The sequence below is a fragment of the Quercus robur genome, chromosome 3 (genome assembly GCF_932294415.1).
Source record: "Quercus robur chromosome 3, dhQueRobu3.1, whole genome shotgun sequence".
Lineage (NCBI taxonomy): Eukaryota > Viridiplantae > Streptophyta > Magnoliopsida > Fagales > Fagaceae > Quercus > Quercus robur.
This window is the reverse complement of record NC_065536.1, coordinates 5600055-5626008: the sequence shown is the minus strand read 5'-3', so window position 1 is coordinate 5626008 and position 25954 is coordinate 5600055. Positions and strand designations below refer to the sequence as shown.

The 25954-nt window shown below is 33.7% G+C and overlaps 1 long non-coding RNA gene and 1 pseudogene across 2 annotated transcripts; one reads left to right on the top strand and one right to left on the bottom strand.

The window, feature by feature from the left end:
• Positions 1-548: 548 nt before the first annotated feature.
• On the bottom strand, positions 549-3162 carry LOC126716820 (vacuolar protein sorting-associated protein 2 homolog 3-like; annotated as a pseudogene).
• Positions 3163-6884: 3722 nt separating this feature from the next.
• On the top strand, positions 6885-10065 carry LOC126716821 (uncharacterized). Of its 2 annotated transcripts, XR_007652296.1 has the most exons (3): positions 6885-7265; positions 7351-7398; positions 8333-10065. It is a non-coding gene; the product is annotated as an uncharacterized LOC126716821 (long non-coding RNA). The 2 variants fall into 2 exon arrangements; XR_007652297.1 differs by having other exon boundaries at positions 7351-10065.
• Positions 10066-25954: the final 15889 nt, after the last annotated feature.

Sequence of the window (25954 nt, the reverse complement as noted above, 5' to 3'; positions counted from 1 at the left end):
TCAGCCTATAGTCATTTACTTGCTTCTCCTCAGCATCCAGGAGTACAGCTTTGATGGCTGAGACAGTGCGCCCAATCTTTTTCAGATCACTTCGGATGCCACAGCTGAGCTGAGCTCTTGGTAAGCAAGGGATCCAAGCAGCTCCAGGACCTTCACTACAACGCCATAGCCAATTTGAGCCATGTCCTCATTACAACAAATTTGACTTTTTTCAAGGGTCAAAACCCTTAAAAAAAGTATTAAAAACCCTTGAAAAAATTTATTTTAAGAATCCAATTGGCTCTTAATAACCTTCGAAATATATACCATCGAAAAGGAAATTTTGACGTCCTTCGTAGCCCTTAAAATAAGTGCTCTAATCTTATTTTGAGGGTCAAGAGACCCTTAAATAACCTTTTACCAAGGTTTAAAAAATTATATCTACTACCCTTGATAAATAAGGTTATTTAAGGAGTCTCTTGACCCTCAAAACAAGATTTTATTTTATTTAAAAAAAAAAAACCACAATCATGCACAAATATATATATATATATATATATACACAAAAATTCATAATTGTATGAATTTATATGATACCAAAAGTCATATTAACCCGATCAATATTTATATGATCTAATTCAATAGTCAATAGGGGCAAGAGTTTTAAATTGTAAAAACAAGGTTCTTTGCACAATCTAACATGGTCGTAGGTGAATAGAACAAATCCTAATACATCCTATATAAGGCTAAAGGTAATGAAAGGAAATAAAAATCGGTTACATGCACAACTTTATATACGTGTCCCTTCCCAAATTCTAAATTCTTCACATGTTTCCTTATATCAGCAACCCAAATTAACAGCAAAGCCACTTGAAAAAAACAAAAATGGAAATTTCACAATCAGATTAAAGGAATAGAATATCACAACATTGAACTTTCAACAGATAAATCAGATATACATCAGCACCAGACTTTTTTCTTCTCTGGCCTACATATAAAAGGGTCAACATGTGAATTGCATTATAAACCGTAAGATCATATGATCTCAAAGATACTCTGTTTCTTATTCCGGTCCAATCATTGTGGATGCTATTGATGTTTTTGTTGTTGCCACTACTCAAACTAATCCAAAAATTAATGGAAAGAAAATTTAGAAATCAAAGGCTACATTTTACTTTCTATCAAGGATATTTCATTGCTTAAGACTTCTTTTCATTATCAACAAAATATGCATTTCGATCTATTCATTGCTTAAGACTTCTTCTCTCCATTCCACCTCCACTCTGGTGTGACAATCAATCAACAATTGCCTTAGCTTCAAACCCAGTGTTGTTTCTTGCTCAACCAGCTTGCTGGCGTTGCAATCTCTTATGAGTCTTGGATTGAAGGGGATGTTAAGATAGTCTACACATGTGATGTTCATCTAGGCAGCAGTCAACACAGCTATAACAGTGTTTCATCAACAAAGTCTTACAAAATTACTTTCTTTCATAAAAATCCATTTATGAAAGAATGGATGTTAAGATAGTCTACACACGTGGATGTTGTTTACTATTTAATCTATAAATTCCAGCATTTGGTGTATTTTAAATAAAAAAAAAATAAAAACTAGAAATTTGAACAATTTACAAATGAGATGACTCTTAAATCCAGTCATCTTAATATTTGACAAGCATGACAGTGTGTTAAACACATATAATCCAATGGTGGTTTTGACAAATTACTGCCAATAAAAAAAGATTTTGTTAGGTGTGACAATAACCAAAAGTTACACATGTGCGCATGCGTGTTTGTGTATATTAGTAAATATTACCATCTAACCTTATTCATGGCTGCCATTGCCTTGGTGGCACCTGTCATGCCCACAACAACTGACGAATGCGCATGCATTGCCTGCAGACAGGAAAAATGTTGCTAAAGCACCATGCACAGATGCACTAGAAAAAGCCGATAAAGAAAAAGAAAAAATCAAAAAACACAGACAGATCTTTGACAGTCCACCGTGTATGAGTTGCTATTCCTCTCATTTGAGCTCGACTACCTTGTAATTTTGCTATTGTTGCCTAAGCCTGATTAGCTGGTGAGCTAGAATTTTGGCTGCTCCCTGTAGAACACAAAGACAGAAATAGGACAGGCAAATGATAAATTTGAAAGATTCAAATAACACAAGAACTGTAGATAAATTAGATGTCACAAACTCAAGAATTTTAGGACTGGCATGAATCTAGTCGACTCATAAGAAACAGAACATACCTCATTTCCAGTTTTAGCTGTTCTCTTTATCTCAGCAACAAGCTTCTTTTCCTAACATGATTTAAAATTATGTGAGAGATAACACAAACTTAGAAAGAGGAGATGAGGATAATTTGGAAGCTCTTCACAAACTTCTAATTGCAATGCTCCAATTTCCTTCTCTATACCTGAATCCACATGGAAAAACAATAAAAACATTTATTCAAGAATTGATAAATTGCCACAGCCACAAAATTTACCAATGAACTGTTAACACTACTTAAAAATTGATGGTCTCTATGTTTTTGTTGTTGTTGGACTCCATGAAAGTTCAAGAGAGAGAGAGAGAGAGAGAGAGAGAGAATTTTCTAGGAGTTCTCATTTAGTTTGGAGGAAGGTTGAACAAAATGAAAATGGGTTTTCTAAGAGAGTGAGCAAAGACTTTATTCGAAAATTGGTTTTCTGAATTTTGAGTTTGAGGGAGAGAGAGAGACTTTATTTCGAGGGTTGAAACATTTGGATATCTTTTATTAAGGGTTGTGTTAGAATTTCGTTGAAAAATGTAAAAATTTGGAGGCAGCAATTACGCGGATTTTAGTGTTTTGGTTTATTTCAAGGGTTTTAATGACCATTGTAACTAGATTAGTCAGATTTTAATTAGCGCCAGTTTGTTAGTGTTTGTTTCGACCATTTTCAGTGAACCCTTGGAAAAAGTGGGTTGAAACAAATCATGTTTTTTGTAGTGTCTTGAGGAGTTGCTATAGAAACTGGAAAAGAAGTTGACAATATACTAATATGATATGAGTACTTTCTTTCTGGGTTGGAAGTGGAAACTCAAATTATAGGTGGACAGCTTCACATTTAGGAGTTGACTTTGGGAGATGGGTTCAGATGGTGCTTGGTTACAGGGAAGAGTAGAGGTTCAGGTGGAGCGAAGACTTTGAGAGTACCTGTGCGTTGTAGTGGAAGAAAACAATACAACGTTGAAGATATAATAATGCTTCTACAGTGGACCACAATTTAAATAATAATAATATTTCGCTTAAATTACAAAATGCACATTTTAGTTTTACCTAAAATTCAATTCAATCTTGTATTGTTGATTTTATTCAATTTGGCTCCTTAAATTTCAACTTTATTTAATTTAATCCTTCTCTATTAGCGTTCGTCAAAATTGCACTGGTAATGACTCCCAAAACAACTTAATTTTGTTATTTTGTCATAAAATTAATGAAGAATATTTTTGAAAAAAATAAATAATTTAAATAATATAAATTATTATTTGGTATTTAAAAAATAATTAAACTAAAGAAGAGCACATGAAAAAGGAAGGATTAAAAAATAGAATGCCTTATTTTTGTAGCTTCTACTATTGGATTGCAAAGTAGTGAGAAATTTTTGAGTTTTTAAGTGTTTGGGATTTGTGGGTGGTGGTGAATGGGTTTTTGGTGGCTCATGGTGATCCCAACCCCACCACACACGGCCAACCAATAGAACACGCAACACACAACACAAAAAACCCAAAACACCTCACTCATCGACTATCAATAATCGGTAATTATACCCAAAACCCCCACTACCAAATTCTCACAAACACTAATCTAGCCACATCATCAAACCTTGAGATCATGGGTTCTTGAGGACTAGCATTAAGATAGGTTCCCATGGTAGAGAAACCATTAAGACCTAGCATGAAACTTAGAGAATTGTATTGAATGAAATTGAAGTTATATAACTTAATTGAATTTTAGATAAAGTTAGAGGGTGCAATTTGTGATTTAGCCTAATATTTGGTAATAAAGTAAAAATACTTTCTAACCTCTTTTTTTGTATTTATTTCTGTACACGTAAAATAAAATAAAAAACCTCTATACAAAATTCCAATAATCCTTAAATTAATAGTTTGATAATAATTGTCATAATATAATAATTCCACAAAGGAAGAAAAAGAAGTATGTATATATACATAAAATCACTAGAATTTAAATCACTTATAGATTGGATCTTCTTTGATTAGCTTTTTGCACCAAAAAAAAAGAAAAAAAAATCCTTATTTGCTAAAAGTGGAAAAATTATAGTTGTATTTTAAAAAAAAAATAAGGCTTTAAAAAATGTAAAAAAAAAAAAAAAAAAACCATATGTTCGACACCTTCACCTTCAGACTCACTCTCAAATTCGTCACTTAGGGTGGCTACCATAGCTTTAAAAAATTCTTGTTTAGACCTCTTTGTTAAATTTGTAGTGAAATTATTAATTAATTTTCAAAGTCTCCATAATATTATTATACTTCAACACACATCAAAGATTGCCACCATAAGACAAGAATATATAAAGGATAAAGTACAATACAAGATTTGGTAATCAAGTAGAAAACTAATTAAGAAACTCTGCAAATGAATACCACTCCAATGACACAAATTGAAACAGTCTTATATAATTCAAAATAAAGGAACAATTACAAATAGTCAAGACTTACAAAACCGAGTCTTTTGGCTTAATATTGGTAAATCTGAAATTTATTTGCGTTATAGGTACTCTTTGAACTTAATTGGTGAATTGAGGAAAGAGAAAGAATTTCGGCAACAGTATTGCCGAATTCAACAAAAGTAGGAGAGAGAAAGGGAAAAAGTTGGAGAGAGAAAGATTTTGAATTTCGGTAACAGCGTTGCCAAAATTCCTCTGTCCAAATTCCCTGCCCGAGTCTTGTGTCCTAAGCAATTGCGACAATGCCATTGCCGAAATAGGGAAAAAAAAGAAATTTTTTTTTGGTAATTGTGGCAATGGAATCGCCAAAAGTTGGATGGGGAAAAAAATGTTGTTGCCGAAATCTGGGAAGAAATTTAAAAAAATGTGTTACATTCACAATATTTTTTTAATACTTTCACAACAAATCACAGGTGATTAGTTATTATTAGTTCAAATTTGATTTTAACACTGAGATTACTTTTTTAATCTAATAACAACAATTTGCCACTTAAAATTTGTTGTAAAAATATTGTAAAAATTATGTGTACCTATCATTTCTTAAAAAAAAAAAAAAAATAGAATTGTGGCAATGGGATTGCCGAAAGAGGTGAGAAAAATTTTCACCTATTTCGGCAATACTATTGCCGAAAATGCGAGGAAAAAAAAAAGGGAATAGAATTGTGGCAATGGGATTCCTGAAATAGGTGAATCCCATTGCCACAATTCTATTATTTAATTTTTTTTTTTAAAGAAATGATAGGTACACACAATTTTTACAATATTTTTACAACAAATTTTAAGTGGCAGGTTGTTATTATTAGATTAAAAAAGTAATCTCAGTGTTAAAATCAAATTTGAACTAATAATAACTAATCACCTGTGATTTGTTGTGAAAGTATTATAAAAATATTGTGAATGTAACACGTTTTTTTAAATTTCTTCCCAGATTTTGGCAACAACATTTTTTTTTCCCATCCAATTTTCGGCAATGCCATTGCCACAATTACCAAAAAAAATTTTCTTTTTTTCCCTATTTCGGCAATGGCATTGCTGCATTGCTCAGGACACAGGACTCGGGCAGGGAGTTTGGGCAGAGGAATTTCAGCAACGCTGTTACTGAAATTCAAAATATTTCTCTCTCCAACTTTTTCCCTTTCTCTCTCCTACTTTTGTCGAATTTCGGCAACACTGTTGCCGAAATTCTTTCTCTTTCCTCAATTCACCAATTAAGTTCAAACAGTACCTATAATGCAAATAAATTTCAGATTTACCAATATTAAGCCAAAAGACTCTACAAAACCTTTATATATATATATCGTAGACCACCCTTTATGCATACTTTGCAAACAAACCCGCTCTTGGTTGCCTTTGCCTCTAGTACATTAGTCTATGAACCTTTAAAATTTTTCTATAATAATTTCCTCCACGTGAACCATAAACTTTAATACACTCTCATTGAAGGGTTCTCTGCAATGAACCTCACAAGAATAGATTTTTGTGGTTTCAGTGTTTCACACAATCAAACACTCTTTTCTTGGTACTACGGCTTGGATTGACTTAATTTTGAAATTATCATCCCATAAAAAATGAAATTATCATGAGCGGAGATATCTCAAGGGGGAGAAGTTGGTTTGGTTTCTTTGTTTTAATTCCAACCCGACCCAATTGAATCCATGGACCCCCATTTTTTTTTAAAATTTTTTTAGAGAAACATTGACCCCCATTTTCAATTCTTTTTTTTTTTTACCGTTTTTATTCGCAATAAGAACTATGATGGTGTTTTGCTTTTCTTTTCTTCTTCATCTTCTTTTATTTTTTTATTTTTTATTAATGCTTATGAATTGATTGTTGAATGTTGATTGGAAGTAGGAGTATTCAACTTTGTTAGAATAGCAACCACATCAATATATCAATATATATATATATATATATATATACATATCATATATACTATATGAGAAATGCTACGTCCACAATATTTTTACAATATTTTCATAACAAATCATGGATGATTAGTTGTTATTGGTTCAAATTTAAACATAACACTAAGATTACTTTTTTATCCCAACACTAATACCTAGTAACAACTTGTCACTTAAAATTTATTGTAAAAATTTCGTGGACATATCATTAGTAACCGCTTAAAAGCCTCCCGGTATAAAAAGAAAACTAACCGCTTAAAATTACAATTAAAAGGGCTTGCAATACTCCCAAAAAAAACTTGCGATACAGAGAACGGAGAAGGAGAGAGAGAGAGATCGAGAGATCAAAAACTGTATGCTCTAAAAACTGAAACCCAAACATCAGACACCAATCAAGATGGAAAAGAGCACGAGTTTTTGAATTGACTGAACTCACAACCGAGCCGAAGCGTTGTGTTTCTATGTTTCAGAAGCTTGGGATCTTTTTGGGAGAAACAGTTGAAAGAAATAGCGGTGGGTTTAGAAAACAGTGATCAAAGATTTTTGTGGGTTGTGAGAAATCCACTGCCAGATAAGGATAAAGATCCAAACTTCTCATTTGGTCGATTAAGCAAACCACTTCACTATTTTTTCTACCGTTCTGTCACTTCATCGAAACCTTTACCGGTAAGGTTTTTTGTTTCGTTTTAAAAGTATATCATTTAAATATGATTTATGTTTGGTTATTTCAATTGAATTGATTTTGATTTAGGCTTAGATTTGGGCACCAACCACCGTAGTGCAGCCGAAACTGTTACTGGTAAAGGTTTTCTTTATTCTTTTTAAAATTACGCCATAATTATGATTTGTGTTTTGGTGTTTGGTACTATAGATTCGATTTAGGCATTTGGGTTAGATTTGATTTTGATTAAGGTTATTGGATTAGATTTGGTGTATGGTTAGGCTGTTATGTGATTAATTTTACAATATGCATATTATGCTGCCAACCATATTTTCTTTGTTAGATGCCGCTTCTCTCTCTACAACAATCTGTCACTAAACAGATACTTATTCTTTTACACATTTCTTAAATGAGTTATTCTGTTCTCTTTTCTATTTGTTTATAGGACTTCTACTAGATGTTTCTAAGTTACTTTACTTACATTTACTTTGACTATACTTTAACCATAGGTTAGCATAAATTTTTTTTTTTTTCTCTTAATCAAATATTGTTGCTTTTCCTATTCAAATACTATTACTTCAATTGCATAGTTAATTGATGGGGTAATGCTCTTTCTTTGTATGTTTTTCCTTGGCATTTATAACCTTTGGCTTTCTATTTGCTTTCTAATGTCTTCTGTGTTTTTTATTTAATTGAAATGTCTTTCATTAATGTTTCCTTTACATTTTTTCTTTCTCTATTTCTTATTGTGTTGATTATAGGGTTTTGATTGAGGCATTTGGGTTAAATATGGTTTCGATAAAGGTATTTTGGTTATAATTTGTTTTTGCTTAGCTTTGGTTTTGGTTTGGATATTTGGATGATTTTGGTAGTAATTTTGCAATCATCGTAGAGAGTAGATTGAATCAATATTGGATAGTGTCTTTTGCTTTTTTGTTAGATTTCTGATTCAATATCTTGGTTTCTTTGTTTGTGTTTGGCTTTTGGTGGTCATCCGGATTGGAATATATATTGACTTTATATGTATGACATTGAAAATTTCATTGTAATGTGGCAACTATGGAATGATAAGGTAATGGGCAATGATTATGATCATTGGAGAAGACAATTGTGAAGAAGGCAGTGTCAGACCCACTTGATGTTGAGTTCGGTTTCTCTCGCCCGGACTTCAGGACGAGTCAACTCACCGAGTCAGTCGAGTTCTACCAGCGCCATGTCTTCCTTTGCTGCAAGAACCCCCAGGTTTGGCCCTCCAAAATTGAGGCCTCCGAATTTGATCAGGTTCCCAGGTTGCTCTTTGCTGCTGTCATGGCTAGGAAGGCTGATATGAACAAAGAGGTGTATATCACTGTGATTTTTTGTGGTTTTTAGTTTCATTCTGGTGAAAGTTGGGTTTGGTATTTTGTTAATTGAAATTGGTTTTTTTTGTGTGATTATGTAGACTTTTGTGTTAAGTGTTGATATGGGTTCATTGTAAATTTATAGTGAATTGAAATGGGTATGATTTTGGTGTCTTTTGTTCAAAGTGTTGATATGGGTTCATTTTAAATTTAGTGAATTGAAATGGGTTTTTTTGTGTGATTTTGGAGGCTTTTGTTCAAATTATTGATATGGGTTCATTGTAAATTTAGTGAATGAGATTTAGGTGGCTTTTGTTCTAGGAGTTGGTACAGGTTCATTGAAAATTTAGTGAATTTGAATTGGGTTGTTCTGTGATTTTTGAGGCCTTTGTTCTAAATGTTGAAATGGGTTCATTGCAACTTTAGTGAATTGAAATGTGTTTTACATAGCAATTGTGATATCTTGATTTCAGTTTCAGCTGGACTACTATTGCTGTTTCAAACTATTATGTAGGAGAACAGTTCTTGGCCTTCTGGGTGTCTGTCACAGCTTTCATGAGTGTGGGGATAATGTATTATAGACTTGCAATTTTTTTCTTACTCTTTTTTCATGCTTGATCTGTTTTTTTCCCCCTATGTATGATGCTTTTATTAGATTTTTTTTCCCTGTTTATCTGTCATTGACTTTCCATCTGTGTATAGAGCAGAAAGTAGAAAAGGTGATAAGAGAATCAAAAGCATGTCCATCAAAGGCTGTAATTTCACCATGATTGGTTGGAGATTTGGAGTTGACGGAATACCTCTTCACTCTCTTTAAAGTAATCTTTCTCTAACATAGGTTTTGTTTCTTCTTCACCTTTCTTATATGAGACGCTTTGTAATTTTTCCCATTTGTTTTTGGACTTCTTTTACTTCTGTTAAATACCTTTTCACACTGATCTTTTTTTAAAATAATTTTTTATGCCATTATTTAGTCTATACTGCCATGATCAGCATGAAGATTAGTTTTTTGGTGTTTATTAATTATATGTTATTGAGTCACACTTAGTACATAATACCTCTTTGGCCTTCAAATAGTGGCATGCATTGATCCCACAACTGATATGGTTTATGTATAATGTTTATCTTAATTTTTTTTTGGAGAAAGATTGCTTATCTTAATTGATTGTGCCTTGAATTATACATATGCTGTAATTGTTAGATTACCAAAATCTTCAATTTTTTTATCTGATTTTAAATTTAGTTACTTCTTCATTCTGCAGCCTTTGAAATGATTTGGTTTTGCTTGGAATGTTTGGATTTATTTTTTAGGGTACTCTAGACTTATAATTCTAAGGATAAGATATTTAGATTGTTTTTAATACTTGGGTTGCTAATTAATATACAACAGATTTATCTTAATTGAGTTAACAGTGTTTGCATGACTGTTGGCTGAGTTTTATAGCATGATACGTGTTTGACAAAATGTCTTATGGACTTGCATTTGAATTCCTTAGAATTATGTTGTTCAGAAAATATGTACCTGCAAAACAAATCCTCTGACTTTTAATACCATTAAGATGATTGCACTATAGAGTCATAGGTATTAAAAGATGATTGCATTACTGACTCATAAAATAGATGCCTACAAAAGAAAAGGTCAAGGATGGCCCATAGCTGTATGATGCCAGTTACTATCTCTTCAATCCATGGATCTTTTTCTCTCTTTGTTTTTTTGGTAATATGTTTGAAATATTCTTAGAGGAATGCCTCCAGACCATAACCACCACCTTATACTTTGTAGGGCTAGAGTTGCCGTTGTTCAAAAAGGTCAGTGATCTGCTTATTTACTTTGATTTCAAGGAAACATTTAAAATATAAATGAAAACAAACCAACAGTAGTTTTACTTAAATAAATTTATAGAGTAAACATACTAGAATTAAAATACTTCAATGCTTTTGACTGGCTTAGTGTAGGGGGATCTCTTGGGTTTTGTACGTCTAAATATTGTAGTGCTCTTTACACTTAAACTTACATGACTGAATTTAAATATATAACTATGGGAACTTATCGTGCATTTTTCATACTTGAAGAGAATTTTCATGTTGATGATCATGACATATATTGGTTGGGGGAAAAAATATAGTTGCACTTTTAATGGTTTTCAACTTACTATGAATATGATTTAGTATTAATGTGTCCACATCTTTATTTGATTAATCTTTAGTTGCATAAGAAAGTTAAGATTAAAGTATGTAATATGGATATGTTTTGCACATTTTGATGAATCATTTTCCTTAAATGTCGAATTGTAGGAAACAAAAAAAATTTGTTGTAGGAAAACCAAAGGGTGACAACTCCATCAACAATCAAAAAATAGAAGTAGCAGAAAGCTTAACTAATAATTCTCCATTTGCTTCCCTCATAATTGTTGAAGCTCTAAAATGCCAATCCAAATGCTTCACAAATAATTAAATAACTTAGCTTTCCTATTTTTTTTTCTTGAAGGAAACATATATTTTATTGCAATTGCATCAAGGATAAATTGTTGTTGGACAAAGCTTCATCCATCCACACTATCAAATTTGTCACAAATTGGGCATGCCTAGCCACTGTATGATTTTCCATGTTAACTTCTCTTTTTACAACAAAACTTCAAAGTGCTCAAAGTTGTTTAGTAATGGTCTTACCTTCTCAATGATGTTTCTAACCATGTTGATCAATATCCATATGGATATGTAGCTGAATCACCTTCTAGAATATAAGCATTTTTCTGTTCTTCATGAGCAAAATTTCAGCAACGCAAAAAAGCCACCAGCTCAACTTCTAGAGGATCTTTGAATTGTCTTTTTCTTTTTTTCTTTTTTTTATGCATAGCACTGTCATTGGAAGAAACACTGAATTTTAGATAATGGCGCACATTATTGTTAAAGTTTTAAATTTTATATCCAAATCTGTTGCTAAAATATTATTAAGGCTTTGTTCATTAATTTCCTTTGAAGCACTATTTGTGCATGTTTTTTTGGAGAAGAATAGGGGGTTGGTTATTTGAGTGAGAGTGCGTTTATTTATGTAAATCTGAATGCATATGTAAATTTCAAATATGAGTGCATTTTTTTTTATGAGAAATTTATTGTTGATGAGAAATGGTGATTTTAAAGAGTTGGGAGTTTGGTCTTGCCAAATTAAAGAACCAAAAAGATACAATTACATGGTACTATACTTAACCTCCATGCCTCTCTCTCTTTCTCAAATATCTCTCTATTATAATTTCATTCAATTTGTGCTTTTCAATATTAAAGTTTTGTTCATCTTCTTATGAAAAAATTCATAACAAAAGTCCATTCCAAGTTAATATGAAATGTTTGGATTAAATACCAGGAGCTAAATCATTCTATAATTATGATGCACCTAAAGCTAAGAAGCCAACAACGAGGACATCCAACTATTTGCAAAGGTGGTGCTGTTGTTGTTATAGAAAGAGGAAAAGAAAGGTTTTAATAAGCCTAAATCTGTGATAAAGAAAGGGTATTTCTTTTTCCATTGTTAGAGCACTCACATCAGTCAGTGAATAATAGAAAAATATGTAAAATTTACATAAGTTTGCCTAAAAATGACCCACATCAATTCATTTATACTTGTGTAAATTTACAAGTTTGCTATATAGTAACCATGTAAATTTACACCAATACTATTCATTTTGCATTTAGTTTTTTTTTTTTTTTTTTCCTTCTTTATGTATCCTAAGAATGAAGGAAGAGAGTGGATGGTGATGGTTGTGTATAAAGAAAGAAAAATAATTAAAAAAATTTAATAAAATTTGATATTTTAATGAAATGTAGTGTAAAATAGATTATCTTATGTAGGGTGTTTTGAAAAGTACGTAAAGTAGAAGAAAAAAAAAGTAGGTTTTTGTGCTAAATTAGATAGAAATTTTTACACAAGCTGATGCGAATGCTCTTAAGAAGTTAAATTATGCAAAATTTTGTTAGTGGTTTTGCTTTTGTTGGTGTCATCAACCCAAAAGGTATAAGGTACAGTGATTGATAATCTAAATTGGTGCTTGCTTCCTAGAAATACCAAAATTAACCGTTGCACCTTAACTTGAGGCTTCTTTGGCTTGAATTGTTTAAAAATTATGTATGTTTGAAGAAATTTAGTAATATTATTTTACCTTTTTTTTTATTCCTACTTGGTTTTTGAAGATAGCTTTTTCATTCATTCTTTGTTTGCCAATAGCTTTTTCTTTCTAATGGTCAAGGTTTTAGTGATTACATTTTTGCACTATTAATGTTAAAGTTGTTTTGTATATACAAGTGTTGATGGAATTACTGTGGCCACTACTTCTAAAAGATAGCACCCTAAGACTGTGAAAGGTAATTGAAAAATGCCAATTAGCTGTTAACTCAGATGGCAAAGAACGAAAGTTACTAAACTAAAGTAATAGAATGAACTCTTTTTACATAAGTGTATTTTTTGGCAGCGTATGCCTTAGTGTTTGTTGGTTTGGTTCCTTATTTCTATGCCATTACTCTTTTTGATGCATCACTATGCCTACATTTTGTTATAGCAATTTGAATGTTTGCTCTAAAAAAATGATACTTTTATCTAGCTATAGTTTGAATTTGGTGTCTCCAAAAACCTGTATGTTTTTTCTCTAACAAAGTGAATTTTAATCTTATGTCTTTGAAATTGTTGTAGACATCAAAATTTTATGATGTATTCACAACCGTCCTATTATTTATGATAAAATATTTGTGATCAAATTAATCTTCAATTGATGACATGGATGATTAGCGAATGAAATCAAGCCATGTGGCAACATCAAATGAAGAAAGCCATATGGCAGCCAGCGTCAGAAGAAAAGACCTATATGGAAAGTTCTTATTAAATGAAATACCAAATTAAATTCATAATTCAATTCTCAATAAATGCTGAGAGAAAATTCCAAATTAAATACTATTGAATTGCCTATAAATAGAGGTTTCTCATATGAGGAAAAGGGAGAACACTTAGAGAGAAAACACTATCGACACTCTGCCAAAATAAAGAGTCATCTCTAAAGTTCACAAGAATTCCATTGTTCATCAAGGCCTATTCCTACTTCTTCAAATCAAAGTAGGGATTCTCCTTAAACCTAGTTCAAGATCAAGCCAACGACCCTCGCATTAAATCAAGCACGTTCAACTATTCATTCAACTTAGAGACATCAAAGCATGATTCAAGATAAAGCTTCATAGCCCCTTCAGATTGTAACGTTTCTTGGAGATCGAATTAGAGGAATTAATTATACTCTTTCATTGTAAAGATTCATACAGGGGATTGTACTCACATATATACAAATCAAATACAAATTGATTATTTGTTACACTATTTCGTGATCGTGTGATTTATCTTTTACAAAAATTGTGTGTACAATTGTATTTGTTGCTAAAATATGCTTGAATTATGGATTATTATTTTAATTGCCTTGGTCATTACAGGATGATTTCAAAAGGGAAAGAACAACCAAAAGTTGAATTAATATGTGATTATACAATTATTTGTTGTGGCATTTCCCCCTCTCATAATTGTGGGTATGGGATGAAGATGATGTTATCTTTGTTTTGATCAATGAAAGAGCTCACACAATCAAAATGAGGAAGGGATGCAATGCTATAATGTTCTTTATGTTTTGCTTTCTGTAGAATTTACATTTCTATAAACTGGATGTTTGGTCATACCTTGCCCTCTACTTAAAAGTTAAGACACAATGTCACTTAATTTGAAAAATATGTAATGTATTTTTAGTAAAAATAGTAGGTATATTGTAGGACTATCAAGCCAAATTTGAATGCTACCCAAAGGATAAAAAATAAAAATAAAATAAAGTTTGCCAAGTGCTAAATTAGCCATGATAATTGATAATAAGATTAGATTTGGGATTGGTTTATAATTTGATGATTGTAACTAGAAATCACATTAGACTTGAGTTGGGTTGAATAGAAAGTATTGACTTTTAAAAAAATAATAGAAAACTAACCCAAAAAAAAATGCCTCTATGATATAAGTCGCTTTGTTAGGAATATCCCGCGCATTGCGCGGGTTAAAAACTAGTATATATAAAAGTAGAGATCTCATGTCGAAGTGCATGAGGTCCTGCCAAGTGGCGCTCTAAGCTTGCATTTAGTTTTTTTTTTTTTTTTACCTCATTTATTAAGTTTTTAAAAATGTTATCTCATTAATGCCTCATTAATTGACTAACCTTACACTACACCTTTCTCTATTCTTCATGTCTTTTAGCATACCCACCGTTTTAGTATTTTTAAAAAAAAAAACAAAAAATAATAATAATAATTTAGGACTAATAATAATAACCAACCAAATAAGGCCCTAAAGAGAGATAGAGAGTCACAAAAATGTTGTGGATTGTTAAATAAAATGCACTATTGCACTATATATTACCAAAATAAAAGACTTGAGACTGACAAACATTTGAAAGAGAGAGAAAGAGGAATCTAAGGGGTCACTACCTCTGTTATATAAGCCTCCCACTAATATCTAGACGCTAAAACTCTTACGAGTAATTTTTTTCTTTTTTCTTTTCAAAATTAGTGGCTTAAATATGATTTAGATTTGGGTAATTTAGTTGGATGGTTTTTGTTTTTGGTAGATAAGTAGAGAGAATATTTGGTGCGCAATGTAAAGCCATATTCTACCATAGTTTAATTTTAAATCATCTATAAGATACATGCATACATACTTGCTCACATTATGTCTTAATGTCACATTATCGATGAGTAGAAGACGGTGAAAGAGTTAAGCATACTTTCATTTCATTATATGAAATATGTGAACACAACACAAATTAGTCGATTTCTATGGTCCGTTACTCTTTTGTATTTATCTTTGGTTTCATGACTTTTTTGAAAATTAATCTTGCCTTGAAAAGGCTACAAATATGCAATGAAACTACTAAACTAATTTTTAATATCTCGAAATTTATATGTTTCTTTACTCTAATTTAGTTTACTTTTTCTTTATAATATATGTACAACATTATCCAAAACTGTCTTATATAAAATATCAAAAAATTATCCATGCATCGCACAGGCAACTTACTAATTTGAATAAATAGATTGACAAAAATATATATTATTGTTATTTTGCCCTTGTAGTTTTAAGAGAATTTATTCTTGCTAGGCATTGGAATCATGCATTTACTAGCAAGGATGAATTGTATTTTTCATGCACTTAAAGTTTCTGATTGGAGTCAGAAGGCTTGAAGACAGAGAGTATGTGACTTGAAACTTGGAATTCCTTTTTATATTCTTTTGGCAAGGCACTTCACATATTGCCTTTTGTTTTTTGTTGTTATGCTTGGAGTTTTAATATAGTAATCATCGAATGTTCTCTTATGCATACTAGATGTTCAGCTCTTTTGAAAAATGAAGCATCAAAATTTGATAGGCCTTGTATTTTTTTTCATTCACCTCCTTATCCATTTATAAGTGATTAGATAATGTGAAACTTGCATTTTTAACTTTAGTGAAATCAAGCATGGTTTCCTATTATCACAAGAAAAAGGAATGGCTCCTTAAAGGTAGTTTGGGTATGCCCTATTCAAAACACTTAGCAAGTAGGTGGTCATTTTTTGAATTATAATTCTGTTCTAACTGGGTTACAAATTTATATGTGAGGGTTGTTTGAGTATAGGCTTTAACAAATGAGAATAGTAACACTTTGAACAGAGGGTGGGGTTATTGTAAATTCATTATTGGCGGCTACTGGAATCATTTAAGTTTTCATTATTAAACAGTTTGATCGTAGCAATAGAAACCACTTATGAGTTAATTGAAACACACCATGGTTCCAAAATTCCAAAAAGTTAGTTGAAACAAGTAGGGTCATACGCTAGTAAATTCCTAATTGATCTCCAAGGTGGTTTAACTTCTGTCCCAACAAAAGGTTTTTTCCATACTTTATATGTCACTTTGTGAAAAGAAACATGTCTTAAAGTGGTTTCGTCGTGGAAACAAAATTAGAGTGGAATGATGAAGATATTATGATTATAGTGTTTGGATTTCTTATACACAGCATAGTTTTATGATTAGTCTTACCCAGTTGTGTCATTGCTTATTTTCAGGGAATATTATCATGGGAAAGCCAAGGTATGGCATATTCCAAACTAGTGCCTAATGGTTTGGCTTGGAGATTATTGTGAGAACTATGGTAAGAAAAAAAATTTATTGGGGTAATGATGATCATAGGGAAGATCTTGATTTCATTTATCTATACAGGATACTCATGGAACCTATGGTATTTCAGGATCAAGGCCATTTTTGAGGGAATGAGCATCAATGCTGAAGCTGTCCTGGAATTTTGCCATAGATTGAGACCGCAAAAGGATCTATCTGGCTGCCATAGTTGGAAACTCAGGACAAGGTGACAATCATCTGTCTGGCTGTCGAAGAAGCTCTGGAGGCAGCAAGAAAGAAAGGATTTTAAAGGTTGTTATTCTTCTAGTAAATCTGAAGCTGTGTCATTGTTTAAGAATACAAGGCTTTCTAGAATACTTGGAGGTCATGTATTAGCTTTTGCATTTTTATTTTTATACTTAATTTTATTTATACATTTAGGTGAGAATAACAGTGATGAGTTGAAGTTGTAGGAGGCAAAATCTTGTTCCAATGACCACATAACATAATTACACCTTCTATTTTATTTTGTTTATGGTTAGAAATTGTATATTGAATGGGGGCTTAAGCTCTCAAATGGTGCATGAGGCTCTATGAAATCACCTTCAACACACCCCCCGCCCCCCCCCCCCCCCCCCCCCGGGGGCGAAATTGCTCTTTCTTGAAGTAGACTAGTGATGTGGGTAACACCAATCCTATTTTATAAACTAAGTGCATAAATTCATGGCTAAAATCATCTATAGGGAAGCACAAGAACATGGGTGAATATGAGACAAGGGTACCCCATATAATACAGACATTGATATTTTGGTTAAATTGTCCCGTTAATCCCTAAGCTCATGAATGACTTTAGCCCTTGAAGTTTAAAGTAATCATTTTTAGTCTCTTAGATGACATGATCAAATTAAAATTAACACTTAATCACTCCATATGAGCATTCTTAATAGGCTTGACAAAATAGTATTTAGTTAAAAATATAGCTAAACCCACTTTAAAACACAGTGCTACAAGCTCGACATTTTAATGCGTAAAACTAACAAATGAATAGTACCTTATGACGTCTATTGAGATACTCCTCATCAACAAACAATTTTTTTTTTTTTTTTTTTTTGGTTTTGTTTTGTTTTTATTCTCTCTCTCCATCACACAGTTTCTCTTGTCTCTCATGCACTGATGCAAATGAATTGGCAGGGATGTAGTGCAACAAATGATGGTTAATGGAGGTTGATCGGCAAATGTTGTTTGAAATAAGAGGATTCGTGTTTCGTGATCTGGCCGATTTGTGCATTGTTGACAAATCTAAGGCGAATCTGTAGTTGATGTGGGTTTGATGTGAGTAGTGTTTGTTTGATATAGAATTGAGGGGAAGAAAAGATATTTAAATAGAGAACAATAATTTATAGCTAATATTGCATTGAGTCTGATACTAATACTCTTAGACACATCATATACTATATAATAAAAGTTGAGCTTAGACGCTGTGGTTGCTCCCAATGACTTCACCAAATTGCAGAATTTTTTTTTAGATTTTTGAAAATATATATAATTGTTGAGCCAAGTGGCTACACCAAACTACAATAAGCTTTTAGATAAAAAAAAAAATGTTTTTGATCTTATCAATTTCTTTAGAGTTTGGATAAAGTAACAATAAGTGTTTGTATCAGCTTCTTCTTCTTCTTCTTTTTTAAAAATTTTTATAAAGTAACAATTCTACTATTAGCTTAAGTTAGTCATTTTTTTTGGGATAAACATTTATCCTACACCATCTATTTTCTAATTGCAACAAATTTAAAAGTTTTATTTTTTCTTCTATTTTTTTTTTTTTGGGATAAAGTAACAAAAAAAAAGGTAATATGTATTAACTTTAACGTAAACAAAAAAAAAAAAATTTTGAAAAAAAAAATCTAATAACAATCTAGCTAATAACGTTAACTAATCTTTTGGGATAAAGTTAAAAAAAAAAAAAAAAAAAAAAAAACCCTAATATGTAATTACCTATGAAACTTGCATATATGTATTTGCCTTCTTCTTTTTGTTTTTTCATAAAATTCCATTCTTAATTTTTTTTTTCATCAAATTGAATATGTTTTGTGTGCGGGTTGCCTTTTGTTTAAGTCATTTTTGTAAATTTCATCTAATTTATGTGCTTATTATATATGATCTTTAGAATCAATGGTATATCTTCCGTGCAATGGAATAGCTTTTATGGGAACTAATGGATTAATTTTAACAAAAATCATATTTGCATTTTGAAAAATTTGTGTTTATGTGAGTGTCTTTACTTTAACTATCATTTTAGATTTTTTTTTTGGGTAATGTTTAGAAATTTATATTGTTTGTAATTATTGAATTCAGAGTTTCTTTGTGTGTATATTTTTATGTGTGTGTTGTAGTAAATTTTTCTTTCAAATTTTTTTTTTTTAAAAATTTGGGTTGCTTTTAATTTGTAATATGTGTGTGTATATATATATATATATGAAATACTGACAAAGTAAGGTACTATTACTGATTTTTCCAATATGTATATCTACAGGTAGCCATGAGACCAAGATTTGAGCATCGAAAACCATGATAATGATCATCACGCCTCAAAGAATGGAGACAGAAAATTGATTAAAGGGATAATTACAGTAAACCCACCTGAGGTTTGGCCCGATTACACTTTACCTATCCGTGGTTTAAAACTTATCACTTTGCCCACCTGTACATCAATCCGTTACCCCCCCGTTACCCACCTCACCCTCAGACGTTAGAAAAACACCCTTTTATGCCAAATTAGAACATTACACGGATCAAACAACGCGAACTTACTCTCTTTTCCCCACGAGCCCTACAAACGCGAAAAATCCATTCTGCATCTGAGGTTTTGATTTTTTTGAACGTGCTTTCGTGTGAGGGTGAGGTTCTGACTTTGGGTTGTTTTGAGTCGTTGAATATTCGAAGATAGATCATCACCAGGTACGACATTTCTGCTTTATGGTTCTGAGCTGGGGTTTCAAGTTTTGATGATAGCGTTGATTCACAGGGAGTTGATAATCGATGTCTTCTTCGAGTGGAAATTCTCAGGTTCATGTGGGCATTTGTGTACATATGAGACTTGTGTGCTGAGAACAAGTCTGACAGTGGATAATTTTGGGAGAAAGTTTCTGGGTTGTAGCCGATATAAGGTAAGTATACTTTTTACTTAATCTAGCTGATTCGCATGAGATTGGAATGTGATGTGTTCAATTCAATTTATGAACAGATTGGTCCCAAGTGCCCTTTCTTTAGATGGATTGATAATCCCACTTGTGTGCGTGGGAATGAAGCTGCCCATTTGGTGCAACAAAAGCTGGATTTACTGCAGAGTGAGCTGCAACTTGCATGTGAAAGGGAAAGAGAAGCTACTCAGGCAGCAGCAAAAGCTACCCAAATGGCAGAAATTGCTCAAGACAAGGCAGCAAAAGCCATTGAGAGGGAGAGAAAGTTTCGAGCTTCCTCTGTTCAAGCCAAGGAGATAGCAGTGAGAGCTTTAAAGCAAGAGAGAAAGTGCAGAATTGCACTAATTCTGTCATGGTTTTTTTTTGTTTTGGTTATGTTGTTTTCATGTTTTGGCTCAAGTGAAAATGTTGGAATAATAAGATTGAGTATGCCTGATGGGTTGTAATATAAGCTGGTCCTCAATTGTATTGTAATAGAACTATGAAAGAATTTTTTGAGAATGAGAACTATGTAATATAAGCTTGAAGCCACTTAATAATATAAGCCTTTTTAAGATAAAGTGTTATTTATGTTAGATGCTGTTGGTATTTTTGTTTAAAGTGAATTGGCTACTTGTGAGTTGTGAGCTGTTGGTGTTTGTGTTTTGTTGGATGTTGTGAGCTATGTTGGTTTGTGCATAAAGTGCATTGTGTGAAGACAATTGTGTTGAAAGTGAATTTAAAGTGCATTGTGTGAAGACAATTGTGTTGAAAGTGAATTTAAAGTGCATGACAATCTGTCAACTTGCAAGAAAAGACAACAAATTCAACACATACACCTGCTATTCAACACATACACCCTGCACACATAAACAAACTCATATAATAATAACGCATATGACAAACTGCAATAATCAGAACAATAATTCTGAACACCTGTCATTAAGTTGGGAAATTGTATACATATTTGAAGGTGGCATTGAATAGTCTTTCATCAACCACCAGTAAATATAAGGCATTTGGTACAACAACCAAAACAGTTGCAGCTGCCCAATGTTTACAAAACTTACAAAAATACAAAAAGTGTTTGAACAGCTACATCAAAAAGTGACTTGCCATTGTCTGCCCTGCCATTGTCTACCCTGCCTAACCCTAACACTACATAACCCTAATACATAGCAACAAAAGTGTCTTGACTTAGTCTTCATTTACTGCCCCTGCCCCTGCCTTTCACACCACAGCTGGCCTTTCCACCTCTTGTTCTACATTTCTGAGTTCTAGCTGCATCACCCCTTCCTCTCAAAGCAGCTCCTCTGGTAGCAGGTGGTCTTGTAGGTTACAAAGTACAAGAATTCACATGTTAGCTACCAGCATCACAATTTTATGAATAAAACATCAAACCTAACACTACAGTACCTGTGATGATTGTGGTCTACTGTCCCATGTTTTTGCAGGAGTGTGTGGTGTTGGCTGGCTTGAAGAGAACCAAGGAGCTCCTCTAACTGTGTACCTAAAGTCTGAAGAGTACCATTGACTTGGGTTCTGTGACCATGGAGCTGGTGGCCCTAACCATGAAGCTTGTGGCTGTGGAGCTGGAGCTTGTGGCTGTGACCTTGCTGCCTGGTTGGATGAGGTCATAGTGTAAGGCTGATGTGTTGGTGGGGGCTGAGCTAAGGATTGGGTCTGTGATGAAGATGGGGCCTGGGATCCTTGCCTGTGTGTAGAAGGCCTTCCACTTCCCTGCAACCAAATATGAGTATGTTTTTACAGTGTCAGTTATTGGAATTTTGCATTTGAATAAAATTTTTTTTGTAAAAACATACAGATTTCCCTTTCTGCAATCTCTGCCTCCTCTCCCATGCTGTCTCACCAGTGACATTGGCCTTGCATCCCCTTGCATTGTGCCCTTCCTGTTGACACCTTCCACACCTCACTGGCCTGTTTCCTCTAGACACCTTATAAGGGTTCGGCTCATCAGCATCTCTCTTCCTCTTCATGGGTGGCCTGCCTGGTGGCTTATAGACAGTAGATGCAACAGGCTTGGGTTGGCCACTTGACATCCACTCAGACTGGCCAGGCATGGGAGGTATGGGTGTCTTGTATGTCTCCACATAAGCATCCTTGTAGTAGCATGGATGGGTGTAGTCTTCTGGTTTCTCACGATTCACAAAAATGGCTGCAACTCCATGCTTGCAAGGGATTCCTGTCAAGTCCCATACTCTACAACTACATGTCCTATTTACCAAGTCCACCACATGCCTTTCCCTCCCATTGTCAACCTCATACACAAACCTCCCAGAAGGAACTGCACTGAAACTCTTACACTCTAATTTTAACTGCTCCAACTTCTTTTGTATGCTTAGACACAAATTGCCATCATACTTTTCTATGCCAGCCTTCTTTATATACAGCCTGCTCATAAGCCTAACTCTGATCCACTCCAGCATTGATAAGATGGGCTTGTCTCTAGCCTTCACAATCATAGAGTTAAAACTCTCACTCAGATTGTTTACCATACAATCTGTCAAAGCTCTTGAAGAAAAGTGGGATCTGGTCCACTGTGCAGGCTCTATATCAGCTAGGTACTGCCAAGCTTCTTCATCCAAACTCTTAAGATGGTCCATCCCTCTCTCAAATTCCCTGGCTGATGTTGTGCCAGCACACCTCTACAGTACACTCTTCAACTCCATGCCCTTGTGGTTAACCTTGAAGTTGTTGTATATGTGCTTCACACAATACCTGTGCTCCACAGTTGGGAATAGAGTCTCCATTGCAGGTAAAAGGCCCTGCAATCAAGTAAGCATTCAATGTTAGCAAGTAAGCATGTAAAAAGGTAAGCATGTAATGAAGTCATGAACATGAGCTAGATGATAATACCTTCTGCCTGTCACTGATGAATACTAGATTGAGCTCATCTGGCCTGCCAATGTCATCAGCAAACTGCTCCAAGAACCAGGTCCAGCTATCCTTGTTCTCTTGCTCAACCACAGCCATTGCCACTGGGAATATATTGTCATTTCCATCCTTGGCAGTGACAGACAATAATTGCCCACCAAACCTACCCTTCAAGTGGCAGCCATCCAGCCCAACAAAGGGTCTACAACCACCTAGAAAGCCAACCTTCTGAGCATTGTACCTAATGTACATCCTTTTAAACTTGGGCTCTGCATTCTCATTTTCCATCTCTGTTTGCAGAATCACCCTACTTCCTACATCTGTCCTTAATATCATTTCTGCATAATCTCTAAGTAGGCCATACTGAGCCTCTTCATCCCCAGTAATCAGCCCCCTAGCTGCCTTCCTTGATCTATACACCTGACTAAGACTTAAATTAACTGAAATCTTCTGCATCACATGGTGCTTAATACCTGAGGCCTCCCAATTAAGATTCTTACCAAAATCCTCCAAATACCTCTTTGCCACATAGGCTGATGTAACTTGCCCATTTTTAAATGATAGGGGGCAGGTACACTCAGGATAAAATGTCTTGATCTCAAATGTGCACTCTCCAGTCACTATTGAGGCATAACACCTCCATCCACAATTGTTCTTACAATGTACAGAAATCTTCTTCTTCTCATTCAACTTCCACTTGACATCAATGTGATTCTGAATCACATACTCCCTCAAAGCCTTCCTAAACACCTGGGAGTTTGGGAACTTCATCCCTTTTGCCAACCTAACATTTTCCATATTAGTCCTCTCATTGAACTCCAAATTGCCAGGCCCCTGCTCATCATCAGAACTATCCACACTTGCCATATCATCCTCTAAACCTGGTTCAGCCCACTCTTCATCTAAATCTATGTTTGGAGGAGGAACATTACTTGGGCCAGGTGCATCTGTGTTTGGATGAGGTGTATCAGTGTTTGGATGAGGTGTATCAGTGGTTGGAACAGTGTTAGGCTCATCTGGCACTATGTGAGGTGGAGAAGACTCACCAAAAATGTCATCAGCAAAGTCTTCTCCTTCCAGGCCTTCATTCAACCAATCAAACTCCTCCTCCACACCATCACCCCCTATAGCAGCTCCTACACCACCCCCTACACCAGCCCCTGCACCACCCCCTACACCAGCCCCTGCACCCCCTATAGCAGCCCCTGCACCAGCTCCTACACCAACCCCTGCACCATCAGGAACTTCAACTGCAAGTGGAGCATTACCACTCTCCACATACAGTATGATGGTGTCTCTTGGCCCTCCCTCACTAGGGTTCCACAAGGGTTCCACATCTTGATCATCTTCTATGAGCCTTAAGTCTTGCTCCAAGTTGCCCCCAGGACCTAAATAATAAACCTTCCACGGTTCATCAATCCCCAATTCCTCACATATACCTTTTATTTCAAAATAACCAAGCAAATCAGCATCCCTATACACTATTTCAACTTTCCCACTAAAGTACTCTAAACTAGGGTTCCACACAAAAGCACCCCCATAATGTACCTCCAATTTCACTTCAACGTCCATCTGTAATAACAAATTACAAGTTGACACGTATACAATCAACAATTAAAGAATTGTAAACAACAAAAGAGGCAAAAGAGTAAACAGTTGCATGTTTCAGTTTTGCTTTTGGGATGCAACGCACACAGATGGACCACATTTTCTGCTTTTCTTTTGATTTTGATTCTGTTTTACTAAATAGCACATGCAAACACTAAAAATTTCAACCCAATAGAAACTTGGGTCCACTGTGAGACACAATGACCACGACAGACAAAGTGCCCACAGACAAAAATGCCCATAAACAAACACAAATCCAAAGAACAGGTGGTCACAATTTTCATAAATATCAACAAACACAACCAATATTCTCATTCCATTACATGTAAAATTGACCATTCATTGATTACTCACAAAAAAATAAAACAACCGCAAGCCCAAAGTAAAAACCCAAAGAGTGACTGATTTCTTACCAGGATTTTAGTCACTCGAACAACCCGTTGCTCGTCTAGGTTTTACACTTGCAGCAGTATGTCAACCTCAGATGAAGAATGGATTTTTCGCGTTTGTAGGGCTCGTGGGGAAAAGAGAGTGAGTTCGCGTTGTTTGATCCGTGTAATGTTCTAATTTGGCATAAAAGGGTGTTTTTCTAACGTCTGAGGGTGAGGTGGGTAACGGGGGGGTAACGGATTGATGTACAGGTGGGCAAAGTGATAAGTTTTAAACCACGGGTAGGTAAAGTGTAATCGGGCCAAACCTCAGGTGGGTTTACTATAATTATCCCTTGATTAAATATAAAAACAATGGATATTTAAGGTGATGTGAAATTTACATGACTTCGCTTGCCTCCCCCTTCTGTCAAAGTTAATTCAACTTTCATGTGAGTGTCTTTACTTTAACTCTAATTTCAAATTTTTTATGTAAGTGTCTTTACTTCAACTTTCATGTGAGTGTCTTTGTGTGTATATATTTACGTGTGTGTTGTAGTGAATTTTGCTTCCAATTTTTATTTATTTATAAATTTGGTTAGTTTTTAATTTGTAAATTTGGGATGATTTCTTGGGGTTAAAGTAAAAATATTAGGTCAATTTTAATCATAATTCATGCAATAGTAGGGTGTTAGATGTTGATAATTTTTTTTTTTGCTTATTTACATTAATTAACATAAATATCTGGGCATGTTTAGTGTTAATATTAATTTGACACTTTGAGATGCAAGCGAGTCATTATAATTAAATATAAATGTTATTATGTCGGTATGTTATAATTATTATTTGTTGTTTCTCACCTTACTTCGCCTAATTGTTATTTGAACAACTAAAAGTTATGTCTTAGTCCAACCGGATGTAGCATTTCTCTCCAATCATTAATTAGTGTTCCTCAAATAAAATTACTACCAATAGCTTTTAGAAATTTAAAACTTGCCATTATCTATAAAATATTTTTACTATTTTATTTGCTATTAAATTTAATTATATTATCAAAAAATTTATATATAATTCTTTTACTAAGCTGTGCATCGAACGGGCATAAAACTAGTTAACAAATAAATGTGATCACTTAAATTTGATAAAT